At 39.9% G+C, this 16,219-nt stretch overlaps 1 long non-coding RNA gene across 1 annotated transcript; it reads left to right on the top strand.

The window, feature by feature from the left end:
- The first annotated feature begins 8,609 nt into the window (after positions 1-8,609).
- LOC118236704 lies at positions 8,610-11,027 on the top strand. Its single transcript, XR_004767068.1, has 3 exons — positions 8,610-8,759; positions 8,919-9,031; positions 10,685-11,027. It is a non-coding gene; the product is annotated as an uncharacterized LOC118236704 (long non-coding RNA).
- The last annotated feature ends 5,192 nt before the right edge of the window (positions 11,028-16,219 follow it).

Genomic DNA, 16,219 nt, shown 5'->3' with positions numbered 1-16,219 from the left:
ATTTGCACGACAGAACTTTCAGTGTGACCATTGGAAATTCCTGGTTCTCTCTGACAAAGGTGATTTGTGGTGTTCCCCAGGGTTCGGTCCTAGGGCCAATTCTATTTTTGATTTATGTACTGGGAAAGTGGATTCCTACCTCATTCCTGGAGTACCCCATTTACGATGGTTCCAACGACAATTTCAATCACAAATATTTAACAAGTTGTTAATTTTTCTTAATTAGGTGCTTTTCCTATTTAGAGGAATTATTTACCCTCTTAAACCACATTGTGTCAGAAATAGCTATGTGTGCCCTGAAGAATAAAATTCCCATGTTCATATTGTGCTATTATGCAAACAAAAGGGCAAATTATTTTTAACTGATAAAAATGAAAGACTGAGGTGAATCAATAGGCTTCTAACTGGTCAAAGTGGGGATACCTGGCCACTAAAATTAACAATCTGGAAGATAATGAAAAATTCAAAGACAAACCAAAGCCACAAAAAGGTTTGTTACCACTTTGTGTTATTGTTCATGGCTATATTTGATATAATGTGGGTTAAGTGGGTAAATAATCCCTCTAAACATGAAATTTAGAAAAATGAACAACTTGTTACAATTCTTGGATTATGAACAATTCAAGGACACAAATCCTTTTGACTCAGTTCCCTAAAAGGATTTGTTCCTGGATTTGTTCAGCGGTTCCTTTACAGCTCTCATCCTGACTCCTGCAAACAAACACAAGAGTCATGCAGTGACTGGTTCTAACTTCTGACTCTTTGTTCACTGACTCTAGTTCCCAGTGAAAGAAATGTGACATACTGTGCTTTGTATGTGAGTTCCTACAGTAACCTAGCACAGACCGGCACTGTTATTATGCAATTCACAGACATTTTCAAAACATTTCACCACTTTAACAATGAATCACCTACATGGGCATGTTTCTTGAAATTCACCCAAGTAGCATTTTCTGTTAGCTCGCAAATAAGTGGCACAAGTTAACCTACTAAATAATTTGCAAACAACAGAAGGATTGGTGATAACAATTTAATGGCTATAGGCTATTTTATTAAAAACAGCACATTAATTAGCACCGTGGGACAATTGCTTATGAATTTGTAAGCTTTATTGGTGCAAATGTTACATAGTCGATCAAACAAGTTGTAAAATAGCAAGCCAAAATCGTGATTTTACATTTTAGTTTTACATTCTTTATCTTCATAGTCAGTGGCTGTCCTAATTGTATGACCTGTAATTCATGGATTCTAATGAATGCTGTGCCGTCCGTTACTGCAGTGGGATTGTCAGATATGCCTCAGCTATATGTGTATTTGTGTTGGGTAACTGCGTTGTGTTGGTTTTCTGCACCATACATTGATGTCCTCGTTCAGTCACGGTTTATTTACATCATGCAAATTAGAGAGTAGGCTACTTGTAGCCTGTAGTGTTTCACAGATGTAACTGGGCTAACCAGCTAGTGTAAGCCAGTTGCTTTTAATTCTATAGGTCTGCTAATTGCTCAAGCAAGTTTGTAATTTCAATACGAAGGCATTAGGGGGAGGAAGACACTTATGGAGCTTCTCCATTGACCAGCACGGCACGGTACAGGACGGCAAGCATTCATATCCTACCCGTGCCGTGTTGCGCTTCTCCATTACACAACAGACCCGTGAAGGCATGAGGAGTCATGGGAGGAGTAAAGCGTCATAGGAGCACGCCATGGTGGTGACGTACATATTCACGAGACACAACCAGACAACACAATGGAGGAACTTGAAGCTATGCTGTACTTTTGGGTCGGCATTTGGTTTTGGATTAAACATAGTTATTTTGAAAAATGCAAAAAGAGACCTCGCTGACTGTCCAACCTGATGAATTTTCTTTTTCCATCTTTAAATAACTCAGAAGTAATTTGAATTCGCTAGTTAACGTTACTCTCTCTTGTTGTTGTGGTATTTAAAAATGCCGGTGAACAAACATGAACATGGGATGACCTATTTGTGATGATTTCCATTGACCAATCAACGGTCTGCAGTATCGAATTGCAGCACGGATAGTAGCTAAAATCGGCACGGGTACTTGCAGCCCGGCACAGGTCAGTTGGCAGTGGAGAAAGCAAAACAAAGTGGGAGCACGGATTCCGGCACGGCAAGGTAGTGAAAAAGCACCAATAGAGTTGGGGCAACTAGTCTTAAACTCAATCCGGTTCCGAACCCAGACCCAAGGAATCAGAATGTCCAGTTCCTTCCCGGATTCGGTCCCCACCATTTAAGTTCAGGAACTGGACTGTTGTTGCTTTGGTCACATCAATGGGAAGGGCTCAGAGAGATTTGTTCAAAAGTAACAAATCATTCACGAACAACACACCACTAGTTTAATCAAATTCACCAGTTAGAAATCTGCCAAGGGAACCCATGGCTCAAAAAAGTCTCACTTTGTGGGCTTTTCTTTTGTTGTGTCCTATATCCATAGCATGCTACTAACTAAAGAAAACAACTTCTTTATCAATAGTATTAATAATAGATTTGAACTGAATTATTAACATTAGCGATTTGCGAACAAGTGCCAGTCTGTCGGTCACACAGTGCTAATCACAGGTGCCCGGGGGGAACTGAGAGAACGGCTTTGATTTGTGCAAGCAGTGCACTGCAATTTGGACTTTTGAAGGATTTGGTAGGATTCTGAAGTATTAAGGAGGTGGAGAGCTGTCAGTTCCAGCTAACTCTGGTCCAATTTAACCCCCGGCTACATTGTATTCATTCCTTATTGTGAGACGTTTGTTGCAGTGAGCTAACCAATGTAGCCAGGACTGAGGTGAGAAAGATAAAATTACTTTGCTTTTGTGAAGGCCTGTGTGGGTTGGTCTGTCACCAATTGCCTACTTTCAGCCAATCAGGTAACTGAGTTCTCAGTCAGGCAAATAGTGAATTCACTAATACTAATACAGTATATGCAACTAAAACAGCCTGTTGTCCAATTTAGGGAGAGGGAGGGGATGGAAAATAAATAATCTAAAATATGTAGACATTTTTCATTCAAATAGCCTTCACACGTTTAGTTTGTAGATACTCAGGAGTGATTTAAAATAGGAAGTAAAACTGCTGTATGGGGACTTTAAAGCTCACCAACCCTGAGGTTAAGGGAGGTATTGCAGCTCAAATAAAAATGATAGGAAAATGCAAAATTCCCAATTGAAGCCAATTATAATGAAGCCCAAGTTACATTGGTGTGAAACTATAATTTTTTTCAGGAGACCCTGTCTTGTGACCATTTTTTTCTTCTTCGAAACTCAATGCACAAGATTATACATATACCTGACGTGCACCCACCAGGAATGAGTTGTGTATGGTTGTGTCCTGGTAGGGAGCAGAAGGCCTTACCCAGTACACCTTGTGCATAGGTCCAATGCAGCAGGTTTTATTTAGAGGATTTCACAAGCCCTCCTTTAACACCATTATTAATCTGAATACATTATTTTGATATTAATATTTGATATTACTACTACAATTATACCATTAATGTCGTCGTAGTGTTTTTTTTGATGATGATGAGAAGAATGATATAAATAAATAAATTCATAATTACTTAAAGATGATTGTGTAATAGCCTTAATTTCTTTACTTTTTAACATAAATTCTGCACCATGAGGCTGTACATATCCAATTCCCACCCTAATTTGGAATGTACAATTACTGCAACCGCAACAGCTGTGTTCATTTGCAAACCCCACTGCCGAATTGGGAGAGTGTGGACATCCAAAACGGATTTGATCCAGATAAGCCACACAGATGCTCCCTTCTTTATTTTACTTTAAATTTTCGTTTCATTTTGCCTGCATGTGCTACTCTTGATATTTTTATGTCAAGTTTGTCATCTACAAGTTAGCTTCCTTCATTAAAATTGCAATTATTGTCTCAATTGCCAGATGTGATATTAACCAGGCCAGTTTATTTTTCAGTACTTGGCAGTAACATTTTTCTTTTTTAAGTGGGCTGCTTGGAATGTGCTATAGTTTCCAGGTAGTCATAATATTAGCATGTCATCACTGACATAATGTGTGTTTACTGTCTTCATTCCCAACATTTGCACATTGTTTAGAAAATAGTTGAAGCAGCCTTTCATGGTGGTTACAACCGCATGTTTTATGATTTATTTTCTATTTTAATTGGTGTGAGCCTACAAAGCCTGCATAGTTAAAAATGTGAATTTAACTGGTTTTATTGAAAAAGAAAACATTTGGCAAAATATTTTATTTTCTTTCACAAATCCTTGCATATTTTCAAGGAATTAGCTACAAAACAAAACGTATTAGAAGCCTATACAATTATTACTAGGCTGCTGAATGCACTAATCTGCTCGTGACCTTATTTTTTGAAGACTGAATTTGAAGCATGTCCCAAGAGAAACTTGATAACTACTCTACAGCATCTTTTTGGTAAAACTAAAAATAGACTAACTACACATTAACTGTATGTCGGCCATCTTCAGGAAAATATTTTAAATGGTACTTTTTACTGGCAATCAAATCTACATGTTCTATACATTGACTTGTGTTCAGAGTTTTAAAGAGCCAGTGTCACTGAATTCTTTTCTGTATCACAAATATAAAACAAGAAATTTATGCTACAACTATGTGAAAAGCTCCCTAATCAAAACAATTTATCGCTTATATTCAATTTACTTGAATGCGTGTATCTGCTTTTGAGTTCATACAGCTGATAAAAGCTATTATATCCTAGCAGCTTTGGCTTGCAATTCAAGATGCATGCCCCCGTAGTGCACAGGCTACCCTAATCGTAAACCGTGACCCTTCACTCTGTTCACACCGCGCATAGTAGTGTTCAAATTTGGCCAAGATTGCAGCCTACAGTGATGCTACGTCCGTGGGTGTCATGCGCCGTTTGTCATCTCATTGAAATCCATCACTCTGGACACGGCTGTCTGCGGTCGTTCTTTGCCACTGGGCAAGTACAAGACAGAATGCTATTTTCAGTGCTATTCGGATAGGGCTTCTATTCTCCTTCCTGAGACAGATTTAACCTTAGGAATAATTACCCTAATAAAAGTATTGGATGTACTGTCAATATGATTTGTATAATGTGTGAAGCCATGGTCTTGTCCCGGTCCATTTGACCTGAGGACTCCTGTGCTGACATTTCTGTTGGTGGCATGTGTGTTCGCACCTGTCACAGTGAGAGCCTTCACACTGTAGGTTTGCAGCTGTGCTTCCATCGAGTCTATCCTCTTGTTTACCGTTGCAAAAATTTATCCCGTCCAGTCAAGCTGCCTGGCGAGCAGTCATTTCCTAATTAATGTCATACAGTTTCTCTCCCAGCTTCCTTTTTTTTTTTACTTCCCTGTGCTTTCAGGACCTGCAAAAGGTTACATAAAATGTGTTTTCTGCCAATATCCAAAATGGGTATGAGGTTAACGGGTTGTATCACATTTTAATAGATAAATAAGGTATTAGATAGGCTAAGATGTTGGTGTTGTGTATTTTAGCGCAACGACTAGATATTAATGTTCTTTTTGTACTCAGTAGTAGTCGGCGGGGGAGAATCATGCAGTGGCTTTCGAAATTGAAGATAAATACGCCAGGGGATAAAATGCACATTTTTAATATATTCTTTAAAATTCACTAAAAAAAACACATACCTCCTGGATAGATTTTAAACTTTACTTTGGGAAGGAAAAAAATGACAAGCATAAAATTTGTGCCTGTTATTCTAATCTGTTTTTGTAAGGGAGCGTGTCAAATCAAATAGGTCTCTAATGTTGTGCTGGCTGTGTGCAACACCCCCCACCACCCATTCCTTTTCCCCGACCCCGATGGGTACTGACATCTCCATTGGTACTGGAAACCAATCTGACATCTCTCTGACCTTTTTAAAGATTGCACATCAAAGGCGGCGCACGCGATCATTTACAATTCCCCGTTCCCTTCATTAGCATGCCGGCTGCTCCCGGGGTCTGGAGAAAACTGTTGCACCCAATGAGACTCAAACTCTGGAGCAGTGGGCAGTCCCTCTTTCCCACAGCCTTGCTTTGTATTTACCTTGCTGTGATAATGCGCATAAAATAGTGTCGTTTTTCCTTACATATTTTAATATAAATGGATAGAAATTTATGATTAATTACTGAAGTAGGTTTTCAAAAAGTTGTATAACTTTTGTAGTAGTATAACCAAGCAGAATACATTCTTTGTAAAATGCGATGTAAACGAAGCATGGTAAGTCTCTTTCACCACTGTACTTTCCTGTGAGAGCATCGTCTTAGTTCTGGGAGCATTGCCTTGGTTGGTTGAGTGAATATGTTGTTGTCTTGCAACTGAATGACCAAAGCTTTGATACAAATTCCTTGATCAAGCGTATCAAAAATAAATTCACAAATATAATCACACAAAATTACTTAATTGCAATCGTGTTATGAAGTTGATGAAGCCTTTTGGGTGCAAATGAATAATTGTGGGCATTGTACATTTTGTGTGTGGTGGTGACTGAAGAAATTATTTCTTTAGAAAGAAAAATACTGCACTTTGCATTTTTACAACTGCCTTTTCCATTTTGTATTGTCTTGTTTTGCACATTTTAGCACTTTTCTCAGTGTGCTTGTAATATGCCTTTTTTGTAATGTGCCTTAAAGGTACACACCTCTTGTGCCTTTACATTGCATTACAGGAATTTAGCAGACGCTCTTATTCAGAGCGACTTATACAACTTTTTAAAAAAAAAAAAAAACTTTTTTTACATTGCATCCATTTATACAGCTGGATATATACTGAAGCAATGCAGGTTAAGTACTTTGCTCAAGGGTACAATGGCAGTGTCCTACCCAGGAATCGAACCTGTGACCTTTAGGTTACAAGACCAGCTCCTTACCCATTGTACAGTGCCTTTGGAAAGTATTCAGACCCCGTTCACTTTTTACACAATGTGTTACGTTATAGCCTTATTCTAAAATTGATTAAATTCATTTTTATTCTCATCAGTCTACACACAATACCCCATAATGACAAAGCAAAAACAGGTTTAGAAATTTTTGCAAATGTATTAAAAATAAAAAATTGAAATATCACCCTTTACTTAGTACTTTGTTGAGGTACCTTCGGCAGTGATTACTGCTTTGAGTCTTCTTGGGTATGATGCTACAAGCTTGACACACCTGTATTTGGGGTATTTCTCACATTCTTCTCTGCAGATTCTCTCAAGCTCTGTCAGGTTAGATTGGGAGCGTGGCTGCACAGATATTTTCAGGTCTCTCCAGAGATGTTTGATCAGGTTCATGTCTGGGCTCTGGCTAGGCCACTCAAGGACATTCACAGACTCGTCCCGAAGCTACTCCTGCATTGTCTGGGCTGTGTGCTTAGGGTCGTTGTCCTGTTGGAAGGTGAACCTTCGCCCCAGTCTGAGGTCCTGAGCGCTCTGGTGCAGGTTTTCATCAAGGATCTCTGTACTTTGCTCGGTTCATCTTTCCTTTGATACTGACTAGTCTCCCAGTTCCTGCCGCTGAAAAAACATCCCCACAGCATGATGCTGCCACCACCATGCTTCACCATAGGTCCAGGTGATGAGTGGTGCCTGGTTTCCTCCAGACGTGACGCTTGGCATTGTGGCCAAAGAGTTCAATCTTGGCTTCATCAGACTACAGAATCTTGTTTCTCATGGTCTGAGAGTCCTTTAGGTGCCTTTTGGCAAACTCTTTCACTTTGTCATGTGACTTTTACTGAGGAGTGGCTTCCATCTGGCCACTCTATTGTAAAGGCCTGTTTGGTGGATTGCTGCAGAGATGGTTGTCCTTCTGGAAGGTTCTCCCATCTCCACAGAGGAACTCTGGAGTTCTGTCAGAGTGGCCATTGGGTTGTTGGTCTCCTCCCTGACCAAGGCCCTTCTCTCCTAGTTGCTCGGTTTGGTCGGGCAGCCAGATCTAGGAAGAGTCCTGGTGGTTCCAAACTTCTTCCATTTAAGAATGATGGGGGCCACTGTGTTTTTCGGGACCTTCAATGCTGCAGAAATGTTTTTGTACCCTTCCCCAGATCTGTACCTCCACACAATTCTATTTCGGAGATCTATGGGAAATTTCTTCGACTTCATGGCTTGGTTTTTGCTCTGACATGCACTGTCAACTGTGTGACCTAATACAGACAGGTGTATGCCTTTCAAAATCATGCCCAATCATTTGAATTTACCACAGGTGGACTCCAATCAAGTTGTAGAAACATCTCAAGTTTTATCAATGGAAACAGGATGCACCTGAGGTCAATTTTGAGTGTCATAGCAAGGGGTCTGAATACTTCTGTAAATTATATTAAATTCAACGCAGGTAGTGCATCTTGTGTTTTCAAGCGGATAAAATGCATCTGGTGTGAACGCAGCCTTATGCTTCACTAGCAAACTATCTGAGCTACGCTCTCTACATCAGAGCAGAGAGGATGACCCTGCTCCAGGTAGCTGTTTAACCACTGTGGCTTATAGGGGAATTTGAGTCATTAGCACTGCATATCAATCAATCAATCAATTCAATCCTTTGTATTCCGACAAACAGGTTGCCACGCAGTGCTTCAACAACAGTAGATTTTCTAGAAGGAATAAAAAACCTGGAAGAACTTTGGCTGAGCTAATTTGGGGGAAAAGGAAACCAATTAAAAGGCAATTAAGCTCCTGTAAAATTGTGGGGCATGGAAAAAAACAGCTCAATAAACAAACACTCCTGGAGAAAACTAACTTTGAACTCACCTTGGACACAAGGTGGTGAAGTACTGCATGTTTTATTAAGTAAGGTCTGTGTGTTCTCTTTCTGCTCACCTGTTAAGACAAAATACTATCACAGTATGAGTTTACTGGTCATATTTAGCCACAATCATTTCTGGTGTTGTTTTAAAAAGTTACCATAGCTTTTATTTTAAATGACTGAAACCCATTTGCATCTGTGAATTCAGTTAATTGCATGTTGGAAAAAGGCCTCGGGTAATGCCTCCAGGCTGAAGACGGAGTATTCTCCTCTGCACAGGACAGCCTGGGTTACCCAACATTCCACAGCCACAGTCCATAGGTACGTAGCTTATTTTTTCCAGTTCCAAGATAACTGCATCCTAAATGTGCTCGCACTGAAGAAAAACAGCTGGTGGTGACTGTTTTGATTAATACTATAGGAGGCATTGTAAACAGCAGGAAGTCTGATGGAATGGGAAGAACTCAAATGTGTCCTGTCTCCTGTGGTTACCAATGTCTGTCTTTGATGTCTGGTACTGAGGTGGCTTTCTACATTTTTAGGTTATCTTTTCCTTTCTCTGTATATCTGTTGAAGCATGGAAAACAAAGACATTTTGCATTTTGCTGACTTTCTGCACCGGTATCATGCATGTTTAATACACTCGCAAACCAAAGTGAAAATTGTCTTATTAAATATCGTAGAGCCTGAACATGTATTATTTGTAAAGCAGTGCAGTTACTTGTTGATAGCTAAAGTTCACAGCTGCACTCAGGGTGTCAATCCAAACTTCAGTAACATGAGGACAATGGCAGGGTTCCAATGCCCCAGGCAATTCTTCACACTGTGTGGCAGTGTAATTAGGTTGAGGAGAGGAGGGAGAGTCGTACCTGATCCTTTACTGTTTAGGTGAACATATTCTCTCAGCCACAAGCCCCAGCTGTCCAGGTAGGCAGCCCTGCACACATTTCAACTGTATTGATTAACACAGATGAGTTGTTTGGCACAACATTGTTTGGAAAGCTCATATTTAATAGAACATGTAACGGTGCAACAAAGAGCACCGCCAATGCAATTATGGAGTATCTTTCAGTAGGAGAGTTGCTTCATCTTCACAATTTCAAGGTTCCCTTTTCTGCTTGCTGAAATTCACCTCTTAAAACGGAATTAAAGCTGCCAATATTCAAGTGTGGCTGACCTTTTCCAAAAGAGCTCAGGGTCATTCAGAAATAGGCACTACTTGAGTTGTTTTGTAGTTTTGGATACACATATGCCTTGAGCCCATTACCAGAATCAGGAACTGATACTCATTCTGCAATAGAGAATTATTTCATTATTTGAGAGAGTGCATGTTATTTACAGTTGGCCTTGTGGAAGTAGATCTTGGCCAAATACATACTAGAAATAATTTAACAAAAATTATTATTAATAAAAATGTGAAAATACTCCTGCAGTTCCCTGATTATTTACTAAACAAAACATTTCCAGATAGGTAAACAGTTATGCTTACATTGTGGTTAAATTTCACAAAAATTGATAGAATGATTTAGTTAGTTCAATTTTTGCAGATATGTATAGCAGTGAAGGAAGCTTCCCAGTACAGAGGACATGCATTTAAAAATGTATTCAATGACAGGGGAAGGCAAATCTGGTCCTGGAGTGCCACCGATATTTTTTGGTTTGGTTTGGTTATTTCGTCTGAACTCCTAGCTCCATAACTATATTAATTACCAGGCTTAATGAACACCAGTTTCATGGAAGACCCCACCCATGGGCCAGGTTCCTGATTTGCAGGCACCAACTTTGTTATGGAGCTGAAGTAGCACATTTCTGCATTGTTCTCAATTTTTCACATTAAGCCCAACAAGACAGAGAAGGAGAAACACATGGAACCAGATCTTTAGGGTTTCCATCTGCTTCTTGGTCCCCGTGATGATAAAATCCCAGGGATAATAAAATATGGATGAAATGTTGGTGTCACAAATTTTCTTTTAGGAACCAGAGAAGAGCTGCACCAAACATGGACTTGATGTAGATAACAACAAACAAGACAAAGCCAACAGTAATTGGTGGATGCCTTCTGGCTATATTCCCTTTATGGAAAAAGGGTTCCCAGAAGTATAACCTTGAAATGCCAATGCAAGAAATCAGAGGGTTAGAAATGGACTGATACAGCAAGAATGAAGAGAGGTGCATACAGCAAACATTCTTCCGTATAAACAAGAGACAGTACCATGATATCTATCCATCCATCCATTTCCTAAACCACTCATATCTGGTCAAGGTCAGGGGGTTGGGGATAGAGCATATCCCAGCATGCAGTGGACGAGAGGCAGGAATACACCTTGGACAGGCTGCCACTGTTCACTCACATTCATACCTATGGGCAATAAAAGAATAGCCTACTGCATGTTTTTGTTCTTTGTCTTTGCATGTCTGGGTGAAATGTAATCAATTTGTGTGTGGTCCGTGACTGAATAAATTACTTCTTTAAATAGAAAAATATTGCACTTTCTATTTTTTCAACTACTTTTTCCAGTATGGCCAATGGGGGCCCATTGACATGTGGTGTTAGTTTTTGCACTAGTCTCCTCACTCATGAGAAGTATTACATTTTTTTCCTAAAAAAATCTGACCAAAATTAAACAAAGATAACATTTCCCAATCTGAGCTGTAATGTCAGTGGGAAGCAATGTACAATATATTGTATGTGCAGCTGATTTTAACGCTCTCTACTGCACAGTTGAGAATCTATAGATTTTTTTATCCGAATGTAGTAGGGGCAGAGCTATTATTCACATTGATCGAAAGCTTTTCACATTTTGAATCCCCTAAATTGCTTGTTGCTGTACTTTTTTATATGGTCCCTAAATACACTGACAGACTGCCATAGAGATCTAATTTCTAATTTTCAAAGCATAATTCCAAAAAAAAGGTTGTATTTGACTGCCTACATTGCCAGGGTTCAGAATTTAGTGTTATTATCTTATTTGGATGTTTTTTTTTGTGAACTATTGAAGCCGAAAGTCTGAATATCCCAATATAAAACTAACTTTACTGCAGTGTAACATGCATGTATAGAAAGTAAATAGAAAATATACATATAGATGGGTATATCAGAATTTCCAACTGGTTTACACCTCACACATGATTAGTAACTGGCCAGCAGATATAATAGCTACAGACATAAATTCTACCAAAAATCGAGAAACGAAGTAAAAAAACATGACCTTTCGAATTGGCCATCAGTAATTGGAAAAAAGCATTATCACAGTGCTCCATTACTTTGGGAGGAGGTAGAGGACTGAATTGCACATGTACAAACCTGAAATGGATACTTCAGCTGCACTGGCCTAAATTAAGTTATTGACCATGTCACATTTATCTAGCAACTCTCCCCTACCTCAGGGACCACAATGCAGTATAAGAACAGTCATAAACAATTCAAAATAAAAATAAATACAGGAGTTAAAATTATAAAAAAGACAATGAACAATAAAGGAAAGCCATGCATTTTTCCTGCTTCTTCGATTTAATTGATCCACGAACATCGTTGAATGGCTTTTAAATATGCTGTGGTCATGTAAACATTGTATGGGAAAGCCCCAAATCCGCCATATGCTGGGCTGAAATTTGCGCTGTAGACCTGGTCTAAGCAGGCGAATGATGAGGGTGCCAGTCGCAGACTAGACCGACAAGAAATTTCAATGAGCTACACTAAAATTGCAATGTGATGCCTGATTTTGACTGACACACCTCATCAGTGGCTCTCCTCCCACTTTAGCACACAGCCAGTCACAAAGTTACCAAACGGCTCAGGTGTATGAAAGTCCATGACGAAAATGCCACTTCTTCAGTGCGACAGCTCGCAATACAAGCCTTGAATGTTAAAATATAGCTGAGTGTTACGACCCTTCTAGGGGTTAAGGGTGCAATATTTAAAATGATGTTTGGCACCAGGAGATGTAACGAAATATATAAGCCTTCTTGTGAGAACAATGAGAGACACACAAGGCGGACTACGGTGAAAGGGATTTTACTGTGATGGTGGTAGGGTTATTTACAAGTATTTACACACATTTCCAAACATAAAACACGCCAAGACACACAACCGAGACCAGTAAAAAAAAAAAAAAGAGTGGTGCCGAAAATAACAAACACAATCCCCTAACTACGAATTTGCAATATAACTAACCAAATAACAATACAGAAAACAAAACCTGTCTAACTAACCTAACTGCGACCAGCAGTCATAAATACAGGGGGCGATACCACCACTAAACTAATGTGCTTAGACAGAGCCCTTACCCTACGTGTCAACACGTGTATAGGGGCCCCCGGAACTTACCTAACACTGGTCTCTGAAGAGAACCAGGGAGGATGAAAATCTAGACAACACACAGAACTCTCATATAACACACAAAATTTACCATTTGCTCAAACACACAGCACAAATGAGGAAACGGAAGACTCCTGCAGGAACGAAATGGGGATATTTTAAATTGAGAGCTGAGGCGTGATTGGAGAAGACATGATTGCAGGAGGGAGCTGATTGGCGAGTTGGGGGGGACGAGTGGGAGAATTCTGATGATTGACAGCGGCGATGACCAATGGGAATAACGAAGGGTGGCACACGGACTCCTGCGGAAATGACAGCAACCGAGAGAGAGAGCAGAACGAAAGAGGGGAGAAAAACGCACGCCCGCATCTCACACGCGAACGTAACACTGAGCATAATAGATTTTCTGGCAGCTCAACTTCAGAATCAACCATTGGTAACTCATGGGGTTTGAAGGAAAGAGGCAAGCCTTTTTTCCTCTCTTATTATGAGACCAAGTTCAGTCAGCTGGTCAAATAACCTACTGTAATACACCCAAGACTCCAGTCTGCATACACTCGTAGCTGAGTGATTGCAGCCGAGCCAGATGTGATTGCTCATAATGCTAGGCTACTGCTGCCACCCCAATGTAAATCTTAAACTGAGCTTGCTTACCAACCAGGCCTGCATTACTGTCATGGGACAAATCAACTAAACAACATTAAAACTGACTAGTGGATATTTCAACTCCTCAACTCTTTCTATTGTTTTTGCGCCATTAATAAGGTGCGTCAGGAGGATAAATGTTCTTCTGAAATCCACGACCATGTCCTTTGTCTTTTCTGCAATCAAGTCTAAAGGATTTGCATCACAACATTGTTAGAACTGGGTGATAGTAGTGTGGAGTGTTTCCTCGGAGTTGGAGGTGTCCACAATCACTATGTCAACTGAATACTTAATAATATACTTAACTTAAAAGTTATCTCAATAAGTATTATCTCAGGGCATTTGCTCCAGCAGCCATCTGTGTAAAGTGTGAATGACACAGGAGACACCACTGAGCCTTGTGGTGAGCCAGTGGAGATGGTCCTGATGTTACTGCATTGGCCTTTGTATCGAGCCCACCGAGCTCTTTCTGTCAAGAAGAACATTAGCCATAAAATGACATGGGTGAATATGCAGGTTGGTAGTTTCCGAACCATTAAATATAGCTTAATCGTCTTGGACTCACTAGAGAAATCTACATGCACAATTTTGTAGATTATGTTTATCGTTTGACTGGTAAATGATGTAAAATCCTTCTGGGTGATGTCATGAGAGGAATGGCTGAAGACAGTAGGTGCTGTAAATATAGTGCTCTAGCTGGATGGAGAGTCTCTGATGACCGGTTCCCACTGATGGAGGTGAGGGTGCACTGGCATTGAATATAACGCAGGAGGCCTATGCTGGATTCTGGCCTTCCTGCTACAAGCTGAAACAGGGCTCCGGCTGCTTCATATGTAGCTGGTGGTTCAGGTGCTTCTGATTCCTCTTGATATTCTTAGAAGGGACGGCCTGCATGTAATGTGGGAAGCATAGAGGCTTGTATGAGTTGGGATCTGGGAGGCACATCCACTTCCAACATTACTTTGACCAGCAGCTGAAACAGGACTCTTCTACCTACTTTGTAGTATCGTTCCTGCAGCTTTTTAAGCGAGCTTCCTGTCTTCCTTCTTGAGTGCTGGAAAGAAAAGTGGGTGGCATCAAACTATATGAAGGCTTAAATAAGTAGCCACCCAAGTGCCTTGACAGATGATTTGTCACAATGGATGGCCTGAAGTACGGACAGTGACGTTAAGTGGTCCCCTGAATGGGTCATATTGCTGCAGCAGCAAACAATCTTGTACAAAGGACTGTGTGAAAGATTAATGATTTGCAACCTGATTTACTTCTCTTAAATGCTGCCAGTGAAGTGTTAGTCACACATGGGCCCTGGTTTGAGAGCATAAATTGTGAACCACAATGATGATTATAATATTAACACTCACATTTGCTGTGAGCACACAGTGAATAAGTAATGTCATGCTACCAAATTAACCCTATTACAGTTTCCCATATTTACATGCTTTTGAACTTGTAATGGGACAAGTAATTAGCCATTCTATTGTAAAACAGTCACATAGAACTGCATCATTTGACTGCAAATTCCCTCCTGATCGAGTCATACACTATTACTGATTTTTACTCTTCTTGTCAGCCAGGTGGCACAAATATATTCTAAATGGCAATGAGGGGCGCAAGTAGCATGGCATACTACCAAACCTGGAGGAAATGCGTGGTTAAGCATGAAGGCCAAAGTCTTACAAAAATGCCTGGTGAATGTTACTGTCACCAGATTAGTTTATATGGCTTCTATGACCAGTTGACACAACATTTATAACGAATTGTATTACAAATAAAGCCCCACAACTTACCTGCCAGAAATGAAATTATCAAGCATAATTACAATCAGAACAATGTTGTGTTTACGTGGAGGACGCATATTAACAATGCCTGTTAGGCTGCCTGTTTATACCAAAATAAAAAATAATTAAACAGAAAACTTTATTATTACTGTAAATGTATGCACATTTACTCTTCCTCCTGACACAATTTCATAGAGTACATCTGTGAACATTTACAACGGAGGACACTGGCAGGAATATTCATTTGTCAGGCATTTATGTACATACATTAATGTCCCAGATAGGTCCTCTTTGGTAAATGTTCAGTGTTAGGAGCAAAGAGCGAGTCCACTTGAGTGAGGCGAAATTGACAAGTTCTCCCAGATTACTTCTCCACAGTGCTAATTGCTTTAGCTACTGCGTGGAGACACTAACTTGTCAATACTCATCAAGGTAGCCTCTGCAGCAGCAACCTGAGTAGTTGAACTATATGATGCACTGTCAGGATGTTGGCTGTGAATAGTAAAGGAGCTGCATAAGTCACTTACAGGACAACACCATTAATGGGAAGGATTTATGACAAATTATACTGAAAAAAAACCCACAGATATACCACACATTGTGCATGTGCAAGCTGACTTGGAGTTACTTGAAGAGCATTTTCTTGGTTTAAACCACAAACCCCATAATGCCCTTATACTGTGCCAGTCACTGTAAAGCCACCTTGTCAGAGACTTTGGTAAGTAAGTTGAATATCGTTCATTACACATACAAATGTCTGAGTCAATT

The sequence above is a fragment of the Anguilla anguilla genome, chromosome 9, assembly GCF_013347855.1.
Source record: "Anguilla anguilla isolate fAngAng1 chromosome 9, fAngAng1.pri, whole genome shotgun sequence".
Lineage (NCBI taxonomy): Eukaryota > Metazoa > Chordata > Actinopteri > Anguilliformes > Anguillidae > Anguilla > Anguilla anguilla.
The sequence above is the reverse complement of the archived record's forward strand: the minus strand, read 5'-3'. Positions and strand labels throughout refer to the sequence as shown.